Source organism: Zonotrichia leucophrys, chromosome 8 (genome assembly GCF_028769735.1).
Source record: "Zonotrichia leucophrys gambelii isolate GWCS_2022_RI chromosome 8, RI_Zleu_2.0, whole genome shotgun sequence".
NCBI lineage: Eukaryota > Metazoa > Chordata > Aves > Passeriformes > Passerellidae > Zonotrichia > Zonotrichia leucophrys.
Genome location: NC_088178.1, coordinates 27049792 through 27072428, shown reverse-complemented (window position 1 = coordinate 27072428; position 22637 = coordinate 27049792).

The window sequence follows — 22637 nt, the reverse complement described above, 5'->3', positions numbered from 1 at the left end:
TGTGTTCTGCCAGGCTCTGGTGCAGGGGACTGGGTTGTTTCACAGGTGAGAGCTGGGAGGGATGGAGCCAGCACACCTGGGCTGCTGCTGCTGCTGCATTTCGGGTCCTTCCTGAGAGCTCAGGAGTGCCCACTGACACCAGCAAACACTGTAAGCTGTGCTTCCTGAGACTCTCCGGACTATTTGGGCTTCCTCTGCCTGCTCTCATGGCTGCTGCCATGTGCACATTGATTTTTGTGCTTTTTCTCAGCTCCATCCTCCTGTGTGCCACATGAAGTGCTGTGATGTGTCCTGTGAGCTGTAAGCTGTGATGGGACACGGTACCCCAGAATGGAGAGAACCCCAGCAGGGTTCCTTCTCTTCCTGCTCACCTGCAGAGCTGTGCAGGCAGAAGGATGGCTTCTTCCAGCCTCTGCCTCAGGGAACTGGTTTTAATGAGCATCATGTGCAGCTTGCATGATGTGGAGCAGAGATGTCACAGGAATGTGCACTAAAGGAGTTTGGGGAATTTATGGACTCAGCTCACCCACAGTGGACTTAGTGGGGAACATAATTCCTTTTACTTTTGCTGTTGCAGATCACAAAATGACTGCTTAAATCCCAGCATTCTCTCAAGCTCTGAACGCCGTCTGTTAATCCCCCTGTCCTGCTGGTGATGGCTGCAGTGTTGGACAGCAACTGTTGCTGCAAACTTGATTTTTTTTTCCCATCTTCTCTCACTATCTCTTCATGAACTGATTTGCTGTGGCTATGAATATTTTTGGACTCTCCCATGCCTCTTTTTTTGTTGGCAGAGCAATACTTGTCTCCTCATAGGTTGCTCCTTTGCGAGACGGGATGAATCACGCTCGGAGCGAGCTGTCGTGTTGTCTCGTGCTCTGGAGGAGCTACTTGTTATTTGTGCTCTTCATATCCTCATGACAGCTTGTCAGGGAAGAGAAGTTTTCCTTTATTTTCTTTTCCCTCCATCGTTGTTGACTAATTAGTAGCCAAATAGACAGCATTTGTTTTTGTATTCAAACTGGTGATAATTTAAGGGTTGGATGCAATCCAGAGCTCTGGGACCAAATAATGAACTTTGGGGATGGTTAGGTGAGGATGTGACTTGGAGAGGGAAATTTTCCATCCATGGTGAAGGTTTCTGTATTCTGGACTCAAAACAATCATGATTAATTCTGAGGTGCCATTTCAACAGTTCATGTTGGACAGCTCAAGATGTCATACTCGATAATTAGGGGGGATTGGTCTGAAATTCTGGATCTGACTCTGATCTCCTTTTTTTGTTTAAATGAGAATCAACCAGGGCTTTAGAAGTGAAGTCCCTGAGCAGAGTTGTTGTCTCCTTAAGATGAGTGGTTGTCATTTGAACTCCATGTGACTTTCTGGGTGACAGATCACCCGTGTACTTTGTGTGTTTATTTGAATCTGGAAGGCCACTCTCAACCACGGCACCTGTTTGTCCAAAGGAGTTAAACAGCCACACGTTTGTGTCCTTTGGAGAGTAACCTGTTTTTTCAGCCAGTGATTAATTGCACAGAGCAGTAGGTGGCACACAGACATTTTTCATGCCTAACACGTTCTGGAAGGGGGGACTGGTGGCACTGCACGTCCTGCGCCTCCCCGACACAGCCACGGTGAGAGCAGACCTCGTTGCTGGCAGCTTTCCTGATCCACCTCACCTCATGCGAGGAGACTCCATCACCTTCCCACTGTGGGACCAGATGTCCCAACATGCAGTGTAATATTGCAAAGAAGGGGAAAAAATGAAGTAAAAAGCTCTGAGAGCTAATCTCTGTTTTGTCGAACAGTTGGAGAGCTCCTGGCCATGGTGTCTCAAACCTGACAAAATTACCCCAAAGTCACTGATTTTACATTCTATTTGGCAGTAGAAAACCTTCCAAAACATTCAAATTCTGCTTTCCTTCATCAGCTCCATTGGGAGGTGAAATAATTCCGAGTAAGGATTCCTGTGTTTCACTCAGGCCTGGGAATGATTAGCCATTTTTCTACAAGATTCCTTCTTTAAAGTTTTCCTTGTCTTTCCTCCTCCTGGCTGTGTTTGCAGTGCACTGGCACTTGTCTATCCAGTTTGATGAGGACCAACCATCTTTGGGAGGCTGGTTTAGAGTGAGACCTTTGCTGTAAAACTCTCATTAATGGTAGGAGAAAAGTAGTTGGGAATTTCATCTCTGTCCATGGAGCTGATTATCCATCCCAGGCTGCTGCCTTGGGGACAGGCTTAGACCCTGCAGCCTTAATGTGTGTGTGTGTATCAAGCACAGCTCTCCCAGAAGGTAGCAAGTATGTTTGCTATGCATTATTTATGGAATTCAAAATGCATTCTCTTAAAAATTACTGTGGACTGTGCATTTTTTTGCATTGCAGCTGGAAGCATGGAGATCTCTGATGTATGTTTGGGATGGGCACTCACACAGCCTTGTGCCTGGCACAGGGCAGGACCATGAAGCCCTCTGAGGTGCTTAAGATAAGCAATTAATAGTTTGTCTGTTGGAGTTTAAGTTTCAGTAAGGGAAGATTAAAAAATAGCTGTGCAAAAACATGAGTATGGCATAGCAATCCTACAAAGGCATTTTATTTTCAAACAAAAAAATCATACAATGTTTTGTTCATCTTTTTTGTAATGAGATGCACAAAGTTCTTTTTCAGGTGTGATGGTTTTGCAGGCAGGGTGTGTTTATCCTGCTCACCAGGCTTTGTTCAGAGGTGCAAATTTGCCCTTAAAACTGTGTTGTGCTCACAGGGTAATTGGAGCACATGGAATTGGTGCATGCAGGGAATTCCACCACTCCTCACACCCTTCTCCATGAGTGTTCATCCTCTTTATCATTTGTACACACCAAAAAGACAGAATCAGGCAGATTTTTTTAAAAAATTGAGGAAATTATGGCTCATCCAAGCAGAATGTTGTTTCCAGTAGGGATGGACAGGCTCAGCATCCCCCTCACCACTGTCACCTGCAGGATTTAGGTGAATTTTGAAGCCTTATGGTGCTGTCTGTAGTGAGGAACTATTAGTGCCTGGACTCTCCTGTCTTCCTGATCAGCCTGAAAATGTTGTCTGAGAGCCAAACTTTAGGCTGTGCACTGGCTGATGTATGGCTGAGCTCAACCAAAGGCAGATTTATATTTGTTCTAGCAAATTTAGAGCTTGTCCCCATGCCTTTTGTAGCTATCAGGAGGAGTTTTGGGTGTTGCTCATTAATGATATGCATCATCTATAAGGCAGGAGGATGAATTATATAAATTGCTGGCAATCTCCAGCCAGCATTTCTGTGTGGATTTAAAAGTCTAATTTTCCCCTGGATATTTCATCCCCACCTACCAAGAGGGTGTGCCTGGAGTGTGCCAGGGATGGCCTGCATGCAGGTAATGTACACAACAGCTTTCTTATTCCCAGGTAATAAAGAGGAATGCATCAGCACATTGCAGGCATTAAAATGTATGGTTTCTCTGTGGCCTTTAATGAGGGCTTGCAGGAGTTCCAGTGCTCCACAGAAAATATTGGATTTTTCTCCTACTTTCTTGCAGGGCCCAAAGGGACAGGAGGAATTTGCTGTGTGTGTGTTTTGAGGAGAACAAATTTAGGATAATAAAAGGTTTTTTTCACACACACACCCAAACCTGGAACTGGGTAAGCTCTTTAGCTGTGCATCATTCCTGTGCTGGTGCCTGGCAGAGGTTAAAGTCCCTGTGTCCCTGCTTAGCAGCTGGAATTAGCCATAGGTGTGTTTTCCAAAGGCAGCCACTCTGCCTGGGCTTGGTTTGCTTCCCAGGACTGTGTAAGCTTGCACAAATGTTCTTTGAGATATGACAGTAAATCAGCTTTAGTTGTTTATTTTCCTTTTACATTTATTATCTATAAATGTACTAGCCAGTAGGTTTTCTGGCTGCAGTTAGCACTGAGATAGGAGGATTGAAAAATGTTCCCAGAAGGGACATTTGGGATGGGTAATTGTGATTGTTCACCCTGGAAACCTGACTCTGAGCTTGTCTTTTCCAGTCAAGGAGCAGATACACTGTGTGACTTATGCATTACCAGATCCACTTTGGGATCTCACACAATCAAACTCTTGGGAACTTGCCACAGAATAGGGGACTATCCACAGAAGGTATTTAGTGACTGATTTCAGGAAATATTCAGGACAGTCATGGGTTGTTCTCAGAGATTTTGCAGAAAGAAAAGCAGCTGATGTACTTTAGATATTCCTCACCCATCTGGAGACAAGTCTGGGACACGATCACAGGATGGATCAGGCTGGGAGGGACCACAGTGGGGCCATCTGCTCCCACCTCCCTCCTCAAGCAGGGTCATCCCAGAGCACAGGATTGCATCCAGACAGTTCTGGAATATCTCCCATGAGGGGGGCTCCACACCCTCTCTGCACAACCAGTTCCTTTGCTTGGTCACTGCACAACAAAGAAATTCAAGTGGAGCATCCTGTGCACCAGTTTCTGCCCCTTGCCTCTTGTCCTATTGCTCAGCACCGTGGAAAATGTGGATTTTTCAGTGTTTCCCCCTTTTTTTATGCATCCACACCTTTCCAGTTCCTCCCTCTTGCTGGGTAGGGCTCCATCACATCTTCCCAAAGAGATTCTTGGTCAGGCTTAAGTCCCCTGAGAAATGGTGGCTCTGAGTGCCCTTTGCATCTCACCTGACTGTCACGTTCCCCCTCCAGCAGCACTGTTTGTTTTGGGACATCTGCTCCCCTGTGGGAAGGTGGCAGCAGGAGACAACATGAGATCAGCTAATGATTGTGAGTACGTTCAGGCAATCTGCCAGTCTGAGCACTCAGCCCATTCTCCTTTTTTTAAACTTGTCAGGAATTCAGAGGAAAAATATTGCAGCAAAGAGGCTCATCTAGAAAAGCAGCATGTTAATTACAGGAGGCAGTTTCTTGGCTATCAGCTGCTGTCCTGCACAGAATAGCTTGGAGATGTACATTTTTACTGTGGGGAGACATTAAAATCTGCAGCTACTGGCTCTGCTTCTTGCTGTTTCTTACTGCTACTGCCATTCAGTGAAATCCCTAACAAAGATTTTTTGGAGCCTATGGACTCCAGTTTTCTCCATATTCTTTGTCCATATAGACTGGAACCCCAGTTTTCTCCATATTCTTTGTCAATATAGACTGGAACCCCAGCTTTCTCCATATTCTCTGTCCTTTTATCCAATTCTTTGACCATCAGACAAAGTTTCTCTCTATCAAGTCAAATTTTCTAACATTATCAGAGAGTTTTGTGTCCAAATATCTGCTAGGTTTTAGAAGCAGCTCAAGTGCCAGTGGCTGGAAGTGATGCACTCCTGTCATGGGGTTGATATTTTGTAATATATAGCAGGGGAGAAATGACAGCGTTTCAGAAATTAGGCCAATATTTATGGCTTATATGCCAAGATGTGTTAAAAATATGCAAATCCATAGAAAAGGAGAATTCAAGAGGTTGAAAAATCGAGCCCTTTGTATAAATTATCAGGTTAACATCAGATCTGTTTGCTGAGTGGCAATCTGTGTGACCCAGGGCTCCAAAACTATACAGCACATACCTCAGTCTCTGGGCAAGTTTTAATGTCCTGAAATTAAGGATGCAAATAGAAACCATGATGGGGGCAGTGGGGCAAAGGGATTGATGTTTTAGTCTTCTGTGTCTACTTTGATCAGTTTGCTGCATTTTTTTAAGCCTCAAATTCAATTCAATTAGCGAAATAACAAACCCTCCCTCACTTCAAGCCAACCATTTCCCAAGTGCTACAAGTGGAGGGTTTTACCCTGAAAGATGTAGAAAGACCCTGCAACGACCCCAAAAATACAGTTGTCTGCTCTCAATTATGCTTGAAAAGAGCTCGGGGATTCCGGTGATGGATGACAGTATACAAATCTCAAGCAGCTTTGCTTAGTGTGTTTTGTGATATGATATAGGAGAGATAATTCTCACCCAGTGTCTCTTAAAGGAAATCCTGAGGGTGAATCAATTACCTTTCTTTTCTGAATCAATAGAGAGGGGATGTATTGCAGCTCCTTGGTGCTTTTGCGAGTGCTCGAGCACAAAGGATGGCTGTTGATGATAACCACTGCAAAGAATGCTGTGCCATTTTTTTCCTCTCTCTTCTTTTAAGGACACTACAACCCCCTCAGTTCACACACTCCATCATTCCCAGTCACAATCTTGTCTCCACTAAGATTTAAGAGCGAGAGGAGGAAGTGAGCTCTCCAAACACACAAAACACAGCTTGGAGTCCTAATGGCAGCACTTCCCCTTCCCAAGGCTCTCCAAACCCCTGGCATCTGTGAATTTTACCTTGAAGAACATCCTGATTGAGGAGATGGAGTAAGAGGAAGTGGGATATGGGCTGACACAGTGGTGCTAGCAAAGGTTAAATCAAGTAGTTGAGGCTCAGCCAGGGATAAAAACATAAAAAGACAAATTTCTTGTATATCTGAAAGAAAATACCTTTATGTTTTTTGCAAAGTGTTTCTATGTATCCCACCACAGACTTTCATTCAAAAACAGGTAAAATACTGCTATAGTCAAACATAATATTTTAAAATTTTCTGATAACTTACTGCCTAGATAAAGTCTTTATATGCTCTCAAAAGGGTATTAATATTTGTGTGTAATATGATTTAGCAAGAAAGCTTCCTGAGTGGAACCCATATGGTAAGCTGAGAGTAGTGAAATGGTAGGGACACAAAATGCCACATGGTCTGTGGTTCAAGTTCTCATAAAAACTCTTTACATCAAGACAAGTGAGGACACGTTTCCTTTTTCCCCATTTGCCTCTCTCCAAAGATCCAGGTACATCTGAGAGGGCTGCACAGGTCACTCTGGGTATCTGTGCTGCCTGAAGAGCATGGGCAGACAGGAAAATGGAAGCTGGATGAAAAAGGAAAGCTTGTTAAGCTCTGCCTTTTTTGCCTGAGATCCCAGGAGGGCAGAGGCAGTCTGAGGTGCCTGAGAGCTGCCCTGGGCTTTTCTCTCTGGTTCCCTTCATCAGGAGCCACTTTCCTCCTCAGAAGCTGAGAGGAATCTAAAGGCACTGCAGAGACTGTGAGGGTCTGACCACAAACCAGCTCTGCCTTGGTGCAGAAATGGATTTACTTGTAAGAGACAGTTCTGCTCTTTGCATTTTGTAGCTTGAATAGCAACAAATTTAAATGGGAAAGGAGCCAGTGTGAACCTTCCCAACTGGTGTAGCCTCCCCCAACCCTTCATTTGAACACTACGCCCATGTTAGCTGAGGGTCCATGACCCATAATCATTTTTATGCAGATCTTTAATGAGTGGAGTGTTTTTAATGTCCAAACTTACAATTTAAAATGGAATCAGTGATGCTTTTTCTGGGCATCAGAGACGTAATATTCCCTCTACAAAGAGCCTTTTTCTGCCCTGGAATATAGCATTTATCTACAGGTAGTTCAATAATAGAAAGAGTTTAACAAATTAGGTGGAATTCAGGAAAGAAAGATGATTGTGTCTGAAAGGGAATTTTCTGGGTGAATAACAAAATAGTTTTGATATATTTCATTTTGATGGAAGACCAATCAGCTTAAAAGGGGCAACTACCAACAAAAAATATTTCAAGGATATTTAAGGTACAGGAAGGGCTTTTTAGAAAAGTTATGTGTGTGTAAAGTACTGACAGGGATATAAATGAACTCTGTCTGGAAAAGCTGGATCCTAGAAATGCTGTGAACACCAAGAAAAGTAGCCACAGACACAGCTGCACCACAGGGGTATTTATGAGTTGGAGCTGAACCGTGTTCGAGTGCCAGAGCTGCTTCTGAAGCCCTGAATGGGACCTTAATCACTGAGGGTAAAAAATCAATCTGTGCTGTGACTCCATGCACTTCCAGAGGAGGTGGAAATGCATTTCTCCCAAGGTGTTTCTCTCTTTCCTTTTCTGGAAGGGTTCCCTTTGGAGAGGAGATCCTGCCAGTTTTCTTTTATGTTCCTTTCCACTGAGTTATTCCCCTTGGTTTCTCCTTGCATTCTTGGAGGAGAGAGAAGCAGTTTTCATACCTTCAGGGTGTGAAATCTGGCTCTGCTGGGGTGGATGGAAATTTTTCTTTGACTTAAAGGCGATCAGAATTTCCTCCTCAGAGGCCTCTTAGGAAAACCAGATGATTTAATCTGAAGCATCACACGTTAGGAGGATCATACATAAAAGAACAACATTAACCTCAGTGCCACGTGCAGAATCATTTTTGAGAGAAAATGAGCAAAATTTTATAGAGTATTTTCAAGGCCTCCTCAGTAAGAGAAAATATTACAGATGATGAAGAGAAATAAGAATTGCAGATTGAACCACTGAAAACCTCTTTTTTACACTGTCTCTTTAATTAGAAAAAATGAGCCCAACCAAGATGTATATCATCATTGATTTTTATAATAAGCTTTTAAAGCAAACATACGTGGTGTCATGGTGCTATTTTATAACATACACTGCTAACCATTTATTCTGTCGTATAACAGTTCACCAGCAGACATATTTTATTATTTTTTCTGTGTAATAAAAAAAGATAAAATCAATACCTATTATATGGCATACCTTCAAGGTTAAAAAGTACTAAATCTTGATGCTAACATCTTTCCTTGTATGCATCAATTTAGAGCAATATAAATTCAATACAAATACATTTTCTAGCTATATGATTAAATGTGGATCCAAAGTATAACAAAGGATTTGGACATTTGGAAACTGAACATCAAGAAACTGTCACTGGGCAGTGTATTGTGTTAAACTTAAATTTTGCAGGAAATCTAAGCATGGAAGCTTGAGCAAGCAGGTACAAGGAGCAGATATTATTGGAAGGAGAGGTGCTGTGATTTCCCATATTGGGGTGTAGTTTTTCATCCAACAGAAAATAATTTGGCCTAATCAGGTGCCAATTAATGGCTTTATAAGTTCCACGCACAACTGGAGTGCTTTTCCCTGGCCCTGTGGCTGGCAGTCATTTTGCAACAATTACAGAGTACACTCAATTTAATGATGAATGAATTTAATTCAAAAGTGAGAAAGTGAAAATGGAAGTGTCAAAGCCATCAGCACACTCATCTTTGCTGGGCTGTAGCTGTGACTTGAAGGCCAGAGTGGGAAGCAATGGGATAATGTTGCAGCCCATTACTGTGCACTTTGCCTTGCTTTGAGGCACCATCAAAAGAAGAAACTCCAACACTTATCTCTGCTTATTATGAGTTATTTCAAGATCTAGAGTGATTGTAAATGAGGAAGGACATGCTCTCTCTGTTTTGTATTTAGCAACTGAAGCTTTTGGCTTTGTGATGCAGAGATGAGCGTGTGGCAGGTGTGAAGCCAAGGACACTTGTTGGTGATGGAAAACACTCTGTGTGCACTTTGTATGGATTTCATTCAGAGCTACAGCACAAACCTTTTCTATTCATTGCTGCTTTTTCATCACTCAGCAATTAATTGTGTGCTGAGATACTTATGAATATGCAATGCCTGTTTGCTGCCTGGGAGCAGGCTTCTCCTCTCTGCCTTGGAGGCACTTACATGGAGTTAAGTAAGCAATAGTTGAAACTCCTTGCTCAGAGTGACATCCTTAACATGCAGGATGCAGATGATGCTGGAAATGCTTATGAATGGATTCATATTTATGGGATAGAATTCCGCCCTTGGGTTCTAAATGCTGATGGGCAGGAGGTTTACCTGGGTGCCATCCCTGTGAGGAATATCACCCCTTGTGCTTATGGGGAATGAAATCAACTTCCAGTGCTGAAGACAAAAAGGAACAGCTAACTCTGAGTACCTCTTATCCTAAGACTGTTCTGTTCCTCTCTGCAGCTGGAGAATAGACAGCATAAAATTATTAAACGTGAGTTTTTTCCCCACTTGGCTTTAGAGCTGCTCTCAGCAAGTTCAGATAACAGCTTTCACCTGGAAACATCCTTTCCTTTGCTTTCAGTAACAACCTGAAAAGTTCTTTAATGCACTTACTTGCACAACTTTGTCTTAAAACTGAACTCTTCTCCCAGCTGACTGCAGAACTCCCTGGAACAGAATGGTCCATGTTTTCCAAAGTATCTGTCAGCTGGAACACCTATTCTGAGAGCTGCGCCTGGACTTCTGTCAGTCAGATGAATTCATGGATATTGCATTTTTTTCCCAATTGTTTGGAAATTGCAGAAGGATTCTCTGTTGTGAGATCAGAAATTTCTTTGATAATCTCCATGCCAGCTATCAAATCATCACCAAGTTCTTTATTCCTTTGAAATTTACTTACCATTAACTATATCTCTTTCTACTGACAGAATTCGAAGGAAGAATTCCATGGGCTACCTAATACTTGTACTATTGCTTTTCCTTTTTTTTTTTTTTTTTTTTTTTTGAGGGCAGCTGTTTAGTGAACCAAATAATACATCACAGACACCTTCTTTGTACATCATACATTTACTGGCTTTATTTCCAGACAAATGTTTTCCAGATAAAACAGCTTTTTTTTTTTTGGCCTTGGTCTAAAACATCTTGAGGTAATTCAGCTCGCTTGCAAATATCACAGGGAACATTGATAGCAAAACGCAATTTATGAAGGAATACATGGGTTTGGGGCTTTTTTAAAATAATTTGGTGAAGAAATAAAAGGCTAGCAGATAGATTAATGTCTTACACGCTAAGTGTAAGTTGGAGAGACATTTCACTGGCAAGCTGTAAGCTTCTGGATGCAGAGGATTATAGGGAAATGCTCACACAACCTTAGCAGCATTACAAACAGCAATGCCACAATGAACAGAGCAGCCTCATTGCAGCGATCTAAAGCCACTGCTGTTTTCTTTAAGGCAAACATTGTTTTTATGCCCTACAGATAAATCCCATTTTAAGCTTTGATCAAAGCAAATACACTCACTTTGAGGCTTTGGGCAGATGTAAATTGCTTTGTTATACACATGCATTTGCATACATTTGCAAGGAGACATGGTCTACATGTAATGGTGCCTTTTATTTTTGACAGAGCGCTGAAATTCAAATAACCACTGGTTTTCTGCCACAGAGAAGGCAAAAGTTTCTCTGCAGAGGAAATAAATAACACCAGTGAAGCAGGGCTGAGGTGTGCACAGAGCTCTGTCCTTGCCAGAGAAGGGCCAGGCAAGGCCTGAATATCAAGAATTGTTTTATTTAATCTATTTTGCTGTTCTGTCTGGTGCACAAATGTAAATGGAATAGCTCCTAGAGAGGACATTTCTCTTGTTTGACCACTTCTGGAGTGGCTGTGCCAGCAGTGTAGGAAACGTGCAGGTTGCCAAAGTGTTGGGTATCTGTCTTTGTTACAGACTTACATTTGTTTTCTCATATTTCTCTACTTAGTTTTCTGAATTAAATTGGATTAACTTCCACTCTCTCCCAATTAATGTTGTTAACAGTAATAACAACCATAATGTGTGAACATCTGGCATTTTAGTACACAGTAAGCTTTTAGAAACACCAGATATGAATCTATTGAAATCTGTCTCTATAGTGATTTTCCCAGCATTTTGTGGATTAGACAATGATTTCTTCTTTCCTCTCTGCTTTCCTTTCATTATGAAGGTTTGTTAATCCTTTAGATGCCAGGGTTAGATAATTAAATACCCCTTTGTAATTACCGTGGTGCCTGTGGGTTTGAGACCTCCAGCTCATTAGGCAGCGTGCTGTCCTCCTAAGATATTGGAGGGAAACACTTTCATACTCATCAAAGATCTCTGTGGCAAATTAAGGTCAGGGCTGGCTCTGTCAGGCTGAAGGCAAAGGCTTTGTTTTTATTTCATTAGTTACCACTGGGGCAGTTCACACCAGAATCAGCTGAACCCAAATATCGAGCAGCCAGTTCTTCAAATCTTCCCTGCTTTCAGTGGCAAACATCTCACCCTTATTAATTACCAGGGATGACTTGGTTATGGTGAACAGAGAGATTTTGTGGGGCTGCTGCACTTTCATTCACTCCAAGGTGAACATTGGCCTTGCACCATCTTTTATTTCCACTCTGTCACGGCTCATGACTGTTTCTCAAAGCTTTTTATTATAGCTGAAGAAAGAATTGAAGCAAACCTCCAATTATCCCCCCCTTGTAATTTTGAGAAATTGCCAGATAAGAAGTCTGAAACTCACACTGCAGTTGTTGCCTCAACAGTTTGTGTTGCCTTCACTCCATTTTGTGTCCCAGAGATCTGTGTTGACTTTTTGTTGCCTGTTTTGATGTCTTTTCATGCCCACCTTCACTTTGTTGAAGTGGTTCTGGTGGATGCAAGACTTGCTCGGGAGGGTTGGGATTGCAATGTGTGAACTCCTCATTCAGTCCTTCATTGTGCTTTTGTCCAGTAAAACCTGGTTTGATTTGGAGTCTCTTTGCTAAAATGGGGAGGAAAATAATTCCCTGTTGCAGAAGGATCCTAGAATGTTCAAATGGTGAATGATGCAGCCCTGCCTGCTTAATGGGAAACAAGCAAATGGAGCCAGTGAGCTCTAACATGAAAACCCTGGAGAGACGCTAAGAAGGGAAAATGGGAGATGGATGTGGCTTATTCAGGAAGGAAACCTATTTTTAATCCAGAGAATAGTTAGAAAGGAGAAAAAAATCCTTGCCAAGCAGAAGGATGGAGCAGACATAGCAGATTAAATGGGTTAATTTCACGTCCCCATCCTCACCCATCATAGACTGAATTGGGAAGGCAGATTGGGATGTGAGCAGATCTGAGGCACCCAGGAAAAACCTGTGCTGGAGCTTGTGTGGAAATCCTTACAGAGGCACAGTTAAATCTCGTGTGAGGCAGGAGCAGCTTCTGAGCAGCCGAACGTGCTCCGAAGGGAGCCCCAAGATGTTTTTCCCTGCTGGAAAATTAATAGGGAGTAGCAGGCTGCTCTTCTGCTGGCTGCAGGCAAGCGAGGGGAGGAAGGGCATCCCAAAGCCTGCCATCACAAGCCTACCAGCACGGAGGGGGAAGGGTGTCAGCACCAATCTGCCAGATGGAGCATGTTAAAGGGCAGCCTGCTGAGCAGGGCAGGCAACAAGCCTGAAAAGCCAAGCATGCCGAGGAGCGCTCCATCTCCCCTAGGAAAAAACAGAGCTGCAGCCAGTGTCTGCAAGTGCTTCACTCTGATTCACCGAGGCAGAGCTGAGGGTGCAGCTACAGCTTTGATTTGTGGGGTTGGGTTGGTAGGTGAGTGTGTCTGGTTGTGGCTGCCTGGCTGTGGGGCTGTGGGCACGGGGCTGGCACTGAAATTCCCATCCACCAAGGTGGAGCTGGGATGTCCCACAGGGCACAGCACTCCAGCAGCCAGCAATGAGGGTGCAGAGGCTGGGCAGGACATGAGGAGTGAAGCAAATGCCATTGGGCAAAGCTGGATCCTGAACAGCGTGATAATCTCGTCATCATTTTGTGTCTCCGTGATTTTTATTTTTCCCACCTCTGACTCCATAACAGAGAACCAAAAGCCAGCTCTGTGTCAGCTCTGTTTGAAGTGTGCTGTGCCTCATGTGGTCACCTCTGATCCTGGGCATGATCTGTGCCAATTTCTGTGCCCAAGAATTTTAACTCTGCAGGTATGATGGCTTTTGCTGACATGGAATTTGAAAGCCATAACTCAACACTGTAATTTGCAAAGTTTTCAGTTTATAGTGCTCTAGTGCATGGAGCTATGAAGCAGGTTTTCATAAATCTTCTCTTTTTATCTCATCTGGTGGTTTCTTTTTTGATGTTCTCCTGCCAGCAATTTTCCACTTTGCTGGACAAATGAATGCATGTAGGTAGAACATCCGTGGCAGCTGAAAGGTTAATAGAAGGAATTGCAGTGACATCAAAGGAAGTTTTATTAAGTGAAGCTTTCATTTTCTCCATTATGGACTCTTTGTATGAATAAACTTTAATTCTCTCTAAAGCATACGAGCACAGACTAAACAGGAGCAGAAAGCAGGAGAGCACAGCAAAGAATATTAATTTGTTGTTTTTCTACAGTTCCTTGCAGCTGAAGGTCACAATGATGCATTACAGCTCAAACCTCTCTGCTCTTACATGTGTGTTAAATATTACCAGTTTCTTATTATAAATAAATAAGAAACTGAAGCAGAGAGTTGCATATTTAAAGAAGAGAGTGAATGTCTAAGGCAGTTGGAAATTTCTATTGCCAGTTTTGGCCCTTCTCTCAATGAGAATCTTTCCTTTTCAAGGCCATTTCTGTGCAGATACTGGGCCCAGGCTCTGTCTGCACTAAACAGAAAAGTAATAATCATCCCACAGGTTCATGATTGCACCTGACACACTGAATTTATGTGAGAAAAGTTCTACTGCTGGCAAATACTCATTCCACGCCTGCATGCCAATTATGGGATAAGTACCTTTTGTGAAGAAGAGAAAAGCTTATTGTTTTAAGGGGTTTCCAGAAAATTATACACCTGAAAGGGGTCACGTTCCATTATTGCACTGCACAATTCCAGTTCTCTTAAAAAATAAAAAAAACACCTGGAAAAAAGAAATGAAGATCCTGTAATTTTCTAAATTGCAAAACGATTTCTTTTCTCTTTCTTGTGTTCTTTCCAGCAGGGTTGGCTGCTGTGTTATCAGGGCTGCAGGAGCTGAGGGCTGGGATATGCAGGGGCAGGTTTCAATTTCAGGTGAAGCTGTGCAGCACTCACACCTTTTCTTGTTCAGGTACAGTGTGGGGTTTGTCTTGGACACCTGTGAGGGTTAAAGTTACTCAGGGATGGGAAGATGAAGAGCAGGGTAAGGATAAAGAAAAACCAGGCAAGATTTCTAAATGTTGAGAGAGTGACCCCTTCTTCAAGGGCTGCAGGTTGATGAGAGCTCTGAGGAAATGTTATAGGGAGCAGAAAGCAGGACCTCTCTCTGTGTTACAAGTAAAGATTTTTTGTGTGCTTTTAAAGGAAGACACTTAAATCTCTTGTCAGTAGCTATATTGAGGGATTTAATCTTTTTTTGGTGCAGAATAATACAAAAATAGAAAATTATGATTGCTACATACAGTTTTAAACAAAAAACAGCCATTTTTTTCCATAAACATTTCCAGTTAACAGTAGATAACATATCCATTTCCAACCCTGATGAAGCAGTATTTTTGCATAGTTTTGGGAGGAAAACTCCCAGTTTTCTCCTCTATCCAGTGATAGCATGCAGTGCTCTAGTAATGGAATTTCCTGCAAATGCAGATTTTGTAAAGATGTAGTGGTCTTTTATTGGTCAGGTTCCTTTCACCCTCTGTGTTATGGCAGCTCCCACCACAGATCATAACTTGGCCTATATGTGATTTATACTCTCAGCCTTTATCTTACCCTCTTTAAAAAATCTCTGGGAAAATCTCTCTGGAAATCCACTGTGTCAGTATAAGTGTATGTATAGGGATGTAGCATTAAAAACTGGTGATGTAAGGATTAAAAGAAGAGGAGACAAAAAAAATATAAAAGGAGACAAAACCACAAGGTTCCAAAATCCCATTGAAAATCAATAAAGCTTTCGCACAGGAGTTATTTATATCCTTTTGTAAATGTTATCCACCTTTTCTGGGTGCAAAGTGCAGATTCCCAGTGGAAGGCCAGCTGAGCACAGCAGGGCCAGAGGAGGAGGATGGGAAGAAGATAACAAGGCCACTGGGGAAGGACACGAGGCAGTGGAAATTGTCTCAGGCTCTGCAGAGTGGTGGGGAATGAGCCATGAAAGAGGAGGAGTGAGAAGGGTGGGCACAGAGGAGGGAATGAGAGGGCTCAGGGGGAAAGGAAGGAGTGTCAGAGCTGGCTGGGGAGGAGAAGCCCAGCTGCCCTTTGCCACCAGCAGGGCCTCAGGAATGAGGAATATGTGACAGTGTTCTCAGCAATAAGGAATATGTGACGGTGTTCACAGGGGTCATGTCGAAGGAAGAGATGAGGATCTGATTCCATATTTCAGAAGGCTTGATATATTATTTTATGATATATATTACACTAAAACTATACAAAAAGAATAGAAGAAAGGATTTCATCAGAAGGCTAGGCTAAGAATAGAAAGGAATGAATAACAAAGGTTTGTGGCTCAGACAGTCTGAGCCAGCTGGGCTGTGATTGGCCATTAATTAGAAACAACCACAATCACAGATCTACCTATTGCATTCCTCAGCAGCAGATAATCATTGTTTACATTTTGTTCCTGAGGCCTCTCAGCTTCCCAGGAGGAAAAAATCCTAAAGAAAGGATTTTCATGAAAAGATGTCTGCGAGAGGAATAATCACCAACTTGTGTTTCTGATCACACTGTTATGTTTCACCTCTCCTGAAACAGCAAGATTTCAGTGTGGCTGCTCCCTGCAGCTCCCAAAGGTGTCTTGTGTGAATGGCAGAGCTTTCCTTCCCAGTGGAAGCCAGCCCAGTGAGTCCTGCTGGGAAGAGCTGCTGTGGTGCACAGGTCAGCTCATGGCAGGAGCTGATCGGGGCATCCTGAGCCAAAGGATCTCAAGGATCATCAGCCAAGGCTGTGCAGCCCTTCCCGGGCTTTGCTGGGATTTCTCCCACCCACCTTTCCACTTGGAGGAAGGTGGAATCAGGGAGGAGACCTTATCAGTGTATATCAGTATCTGAAGGGAGGGTGCCAGGAGCATGGACCAGACTTTGCCCTGTGGTGGTGAGCAATGGGACAAGAGGCAATGAGCAGAAATGGATGCACAGGAAGCTCCACGTGGACATGAGGAAAATCTTCTTTGTTGCACAGAGACTGAGCACTGAAACCCTCTAGAGAGTGCGGGGAGTCCTTCTCACTGGAGATATTCCAGATCTATCCATGCTGTGTTTTCCAGGATGATGCTGCTTGAGGAGGGAGGTGGGACCAGAAAACCCCACTGTGGTCCTATGGAGATACAGATAAATTGGCAGAAATTGCCTGTTCTTCTGTTATTTTATAAAAAGTACTTTATATATACACTTTTTAAAATCCTTCAGAGTAAATAATTCAGCCAGGGATTTTATTATTGCATTAAATCCCCCCCGCCATCATGGAATTTCATTTTAATGTAATTGGTGAATTGTTTTAGGGTGGCACAGAGTTTCATGGTCAAAATGGAAATGAGAAAGAAGGGAGAACATAATTGAGAATTTGGCAATTTTACGTATCAGTTCCCTTATGATAATTGGTCTGCAAGATGAAATATTTAAAAACACAATCAAACCCTGTCTGTGTACATGAGGCCATGTTTGTGTTTCTGTGTGTTAGCACTGCACCATGTATTAGCTGCTTGGAACTAATTAGTTGCTAGCTACTCACAGCATCTGTATTTCAGATCCCATGGGACTTTAAGGAATGTGACCTTATTTTAATGCTTTTCTGTGCTTTGAGAATTCCCCCTTTGTATCTGCTCCTAGGACGTGTTTTGTAGCTTTAATAACAATAATGCTCAGCACTCGTTTTAGATTTAGATCCCAAGGACATCTACAAAAGTAGACAAACATTATCTCTGTGATAAAATCACATTCCTACTTTAGAGCTGGCCACATAAAACCACAGCAGGCTGGTGCTGGTGCAGGGATTACAATAAATTGTGCTGGAAGAGCCAAAGGTGGGACTTTCACAGAATTCACACAATGACTGTGTTGGAAGAGACCTTCAAGATCATCAAGTCCAACCCAGCCCCAACATCTCAACTAAACCCTGGCACCCAGTGCCACATCCAGGCTTTGTTATTGTGACTCCACCACCTCCCTAGGCAGTCATGCCAGAACTTTATCACCCTTTCTGTAAAAAAAAAATTTCCTAATATCCAGCCTATATTCCCTTGATGCATCTTGAGACTGCAGCTCCAGGAGCTTCTCCACACACCCATGGAGGACCTGCCCTGAAATAAAGGGCTGTTGTAACAAGGGAGTGCTGAGATCACTCAAAAAACTCATTGGGAAAGGAGCAATTTGGAGAAAATCCATGTACACACTGTGGGGACTTGTGACAGAGGTGGTGGTACCTATCCAACAAAGAGAGAGAAGAGAAGCTGGGTCTGCCTCTAAACAAGGGCCATGGATTTCTGGGAGCCTCTGAGTCCATAAAAATGGTAAAATTTTAAAACTGGGGTTTTGCTCTGCTTTCCCTGTTGCACCTCTCTCTGCAGGGCTGGAGAGGCACTGGAGCTCACCAGGACAGATTTATTCCCAGCATAAAGAGCAATGTTGATGTTCTCAGGGCCAAGGGAAGTTTGGTTCATTTGACTCTGTCTAGAGTTTGGTGTAATGCTTGGTGTGGAATGCTTAAAAATGCTGAAGTTTGCCAAATCACTACTTAGCTTGTATTTTTTGAGAATGTTGTGTTAGTAGATGATGGAAGATTTTTCTTCTTTTTTTTTTTAATTTTTATTCAGAGTTTGACCCCACATTAAAACAGGAGCTGGTTCAGTGGCTATTTTCTCTCCAGAAAGGCCATATTTTATAGGATGCTGCACTCTGGGATATTGCCACTTGTGTTCATGGCACTTCTGGTAGGAAGGAGGTGGCTGGACTTTGAGCCCTGGCTCGTGCTCCAGTTTGCACTGGCCAAAATCCAGTAGGAGTAATTATATTCTGCATGCCTTAATTCCCCCAGTAATTCCAATTAGAGTTAGTATTGTTCTTGGTGCCTGATCCTCAAATGTTGCATGGTGTTGCTGTGTGATTAAACTGTTGTGACATTCCATCCCAGAGGTAGGTAAAATGTTCTTGGCTTCACAAATTGTAGAGCATTTCCTTGGAGTAAATGGGCAAAATAAGCGTAAAAGATTATTAGTGTTTATCTGAAAAATATTTATGAGAGGGTTTTCTGCTTGTTTGTTAGTCTTTTTTATTTTTTTACACTAAAGCAAGGAGTGTTTGGAACTCAAGACATGATGAAGAAAGTATAATTAGGCTGGTTGCTCAAGGTGTTTTAAAGGTTTTAAACCAAATTAAGATAACGTACCTTAATTGCATTTGCATAATGGACAGAGTTGAAATCAGGACCCTTTTCTTAATGTCTGTGACTCCCTCAGCAAATGCATGCCAGAGCCAACCATCTACCTGTGGCAAAAAAAGCAAATTAAAGCTAAATCTGGGTGGGGATGGCGTGAGCAGGGTTCAGATGCAGATGTGGCTGTGCTCAGTGTGCAGGGAGGCAGCCAGCCCTGCTCAGAGTGCTCACATTTGGGATTTGCCCAGCCCTTGACCTCTGGGATGCTGAAATATTCCACCCCACTGCACACTCAAATCAGGCCTGGCTTGCAGAAGATCAGCCCAGCTGCAGAGTGCATCCTTGGCTGGCTTTTCCCACCCCACTATTCACCTGGCCCCAAGATGTCACACCTAAGCTGGATTTAAAAAAAAGCTTTGATGGCTGAGAAGCATAAATAACATTACAACAGTGTCCTGGAGTCAGGGGAGTCACTGAGCAAGGGCAGATCTTGGTGTGTGCTTGTTCCTGAGCAGGGAAGCGACCCTGGGGAGCTGAGAGTACATGAAAGTTACCCTCATGTGCTGCCCCAAATCTGCAGAACTGGCTGCATTTTCAGCCTGCAAACCCAGCTTGTTCCTGGAAGTAATGTAGGTCCTCGGGGGGAAAAAACAATCTTCCTTGCTCCAGAAATTGTCCTTGCTATCAGATGGCAGTGGCTCCCCCTCCAGCAATCCCAGCAAGGCTGAGACAATCGACAGCCATGCATGAGCACATTAAAATATCACAGAAAAAATGCTGTTAACATGAAAATCTGTGGGTGCTGGGTGATATTTTAGTGGGAAAGGTTGCCTTCTCAGGCTGATAGCACAACTGTTCACTTGAGCTGGTGGCTTTTGGTGTTAGTAAAATTCTTTAAGAGCAGTGTTTTGGGCAATGTGTGTTTCCTACCTCTATTATAATTTCCAAAGCTCTGTAAAACATGCCTGAACTGCAGTTTCTCAGCTTTAAATAATTCAGCACTGAAACCAGTGGTCCTTCCCATGGCAAAACCCTTAATTGAAGGAAGATATTTTTGCTTCAGCAGGTCAGACTTGAGTGAAATAAAACTTGGGACACTTGATAGGAAAGAAACTTTTTGAAAACACCCAACACTTAAGCACTATAGATAGCACTATAGACTATTATAGTGTAACACTAATAACAGATAGCACGAAGAACTATTGATAACAAACGTCTTTCCAAGAAGGGCAAAATCACAATAGCTCATGCAGCGCTTGGATATATCTGTTCCTTCAAATGTCCAGTGTGTTCTGAAGATGAGCAGAAGGCACAAATGTCGTGCTGGGTTTTGCCTAGAGCAGGTTCCTGGTGCAATAATATTTAAGGGTTTTTACAGAGTGGGGCACTAGAATCCAACCAGCAGTGCTGGGCATCTCCCAGAGCTGCTCACAATGAAGAGATTATGTGCAGAATTGAGGGCTTTGCTGTTTGGGGGATACCTGTGAAAGCCTGGTTGTGTTTTTGCTGTCCTGAGTGCTGGCCATGGATGATGGAGCTGCAGTGTCACCTGCTGTGCCCCAGCTGTGCTGAGGTGGAGATGGGCACTCAGCTGGGCACTCAGATGGGCACTCAGCTCTCAGTCTGGGTTCTGGGCACTCAGCTCTCAGTCCTGGGCACTCACTCAGCTCTCAGACCCTGGGTTCTGGGCACTCAGCTCTCGCTCCTGGTTCCTGGCTGTGCCTCTGACTCACTGCTTGCTCTCACAGATGGGATTCTCCCCTCAGGCATTTTGCTGCTCACTCTGTGCTCATCCAGGGTCAGCAGCTCCTCAGTGCCACGATACTCTGTGTGCAGCACGACTGAGGGGATGAGAGCAGGGAGCTCTGGGCTGGAAGTGAGGCTTTGGAATTGCTTGTTTTACCGTGTCAGAATAAGTCCTTATAGGATGAATTCCCTTTTGACATTTCAGCTGCGCTCTCAAAATGCATTTTTGCTGAACATACGTGAGATTTAAATTTCATTTTACTTAGATTCTGTCTTTGTCTGAAGAGGAGGGACCCTTTTTAGATAAAGAGGGTTTTGGTTTTGTACCTCGTTTTGATTTTTGGTCTGCTCCCCAGAGCCTTTTTTGAGTGTGGTCTTTAGTAAATCCCATTGTGTGAGTTCTGCAGCTGCTCGTGGTCAGAGGATGTTACCCCAGGAAAGATTAACATGGAGCATTGTCTGTTCTAATGGACACTTGTGACAACTTCATTTTCACAAGTGACTTATGCAAAGGGCAGGCTGTGATTTGCTGCTGGGTAAGTAATCTCAAATATTGATTCTTAAAATGTCTGTATGTTTCTTAAAGAGAATAATCATTACTGTAGTTGTGAGGAGAGCTGTAAAATGCGAGATTTCTTCTTGGGTAATTCTGTAGGTGCTGAACATGCTCAGTCAAGAGCTCTAAAGTAGAAAATAATATAGGATAGTGAATCTATTTCAGAAAGCATCTTAAAAAACCACCCTGCTGCATTATTCTTTCCACTGATAACTATTTCTGGTACATATCTCATTTGCCTCGTTTAAGCCATCTGCTTTCTTTCCAAGTTTAGTATAATTATATTAGTTATCCATCAGACTTGGAAAGTTTAAACACTGCCTTGGAAGTGTGTGAAGACAGTTGAAGTAATTGTTGTCTTTTGGCTTTGAATTCCACAGTTTCTAAGTATTGTGTGTCAAAATAGCTGCTCTAAGAAAAAGCCACAACTACCACCTTGAAAAGTAAATGAAGTTAATAATGGTATAGATAATAATCTGACTTCTGTAGGCTGCAGATGTGGATTGTCAGAGGAGAAAGAACATAAAGCAGTATATCATCAATAGGACTTGATCTTAGATGATTTTTTTGCATAATTTGCATAGTAATGAAAGACAATTATGCTCTTAGACTCCATTGTAAGCCCATATGAATCACCTTCAAAATAATTTATAGTACATGTATGGAAAAAAAACCTGTATAGTTCTACTGATGTTTCATCTTGGCCGCGTCAGCCTGACCTTCAGTCACTGTCAATTGTTCCATTCAAGGCAATCAATGAGAGCATCGTTAGCAGCACTCAGTGCTCACTTATGACAAATCAGTGCAAGGTGATTAAATTGTCAGTGCAAATGGACGGGATTGCAGCCCACGGCAGCAACACTGGAACCTGGAGACTCTGTGCTCCCAGAAACAAGCGTGTGGAAAGGGTGGTAAACTGCTCAGAGATGAGTAGATGGCTTGTTGAAAAAACTGAGCGTGAAATTTGAATGACAGAGAGCAGCAACAGCAGCCCACGCTCAGTCACAGTGACATCTTTAATTTCTGCTCCAGAGGAAATCCAGATCTGCTTCACGCCAATAATCCTCATGCTCTCTGCTGCAGCTCAGTTATTCCAGGGAGCTGCTTGTCCTCCTTGAGGTTGTGCACTGGGAGGAACCTGACCCTGTCCCTGCTGTCACCTGTCCTGGGAGGGGGACAGAGCCCCTGGACACTGCTGGGCACTGCTGAAAGGCTTGGGCATGGTCTGTGTGTCCCAGGTACCTTCCCTGAATTGTCACCAGCCTGAATCCAGATGGAAAACAGGACTGGAAACGATCCAACTTGACAGATGCACCCATGATGGGCAGTGCTGATGCAGTCTTGGTGTTTTTTTCTGGCTTCTAGGAGGTGACAGTGACCATAGTTATGGTTCTCTTTCCCCAAAGTCTTTCCTCTCAGGACCAAAGAGTTACTGCACTTCCACGA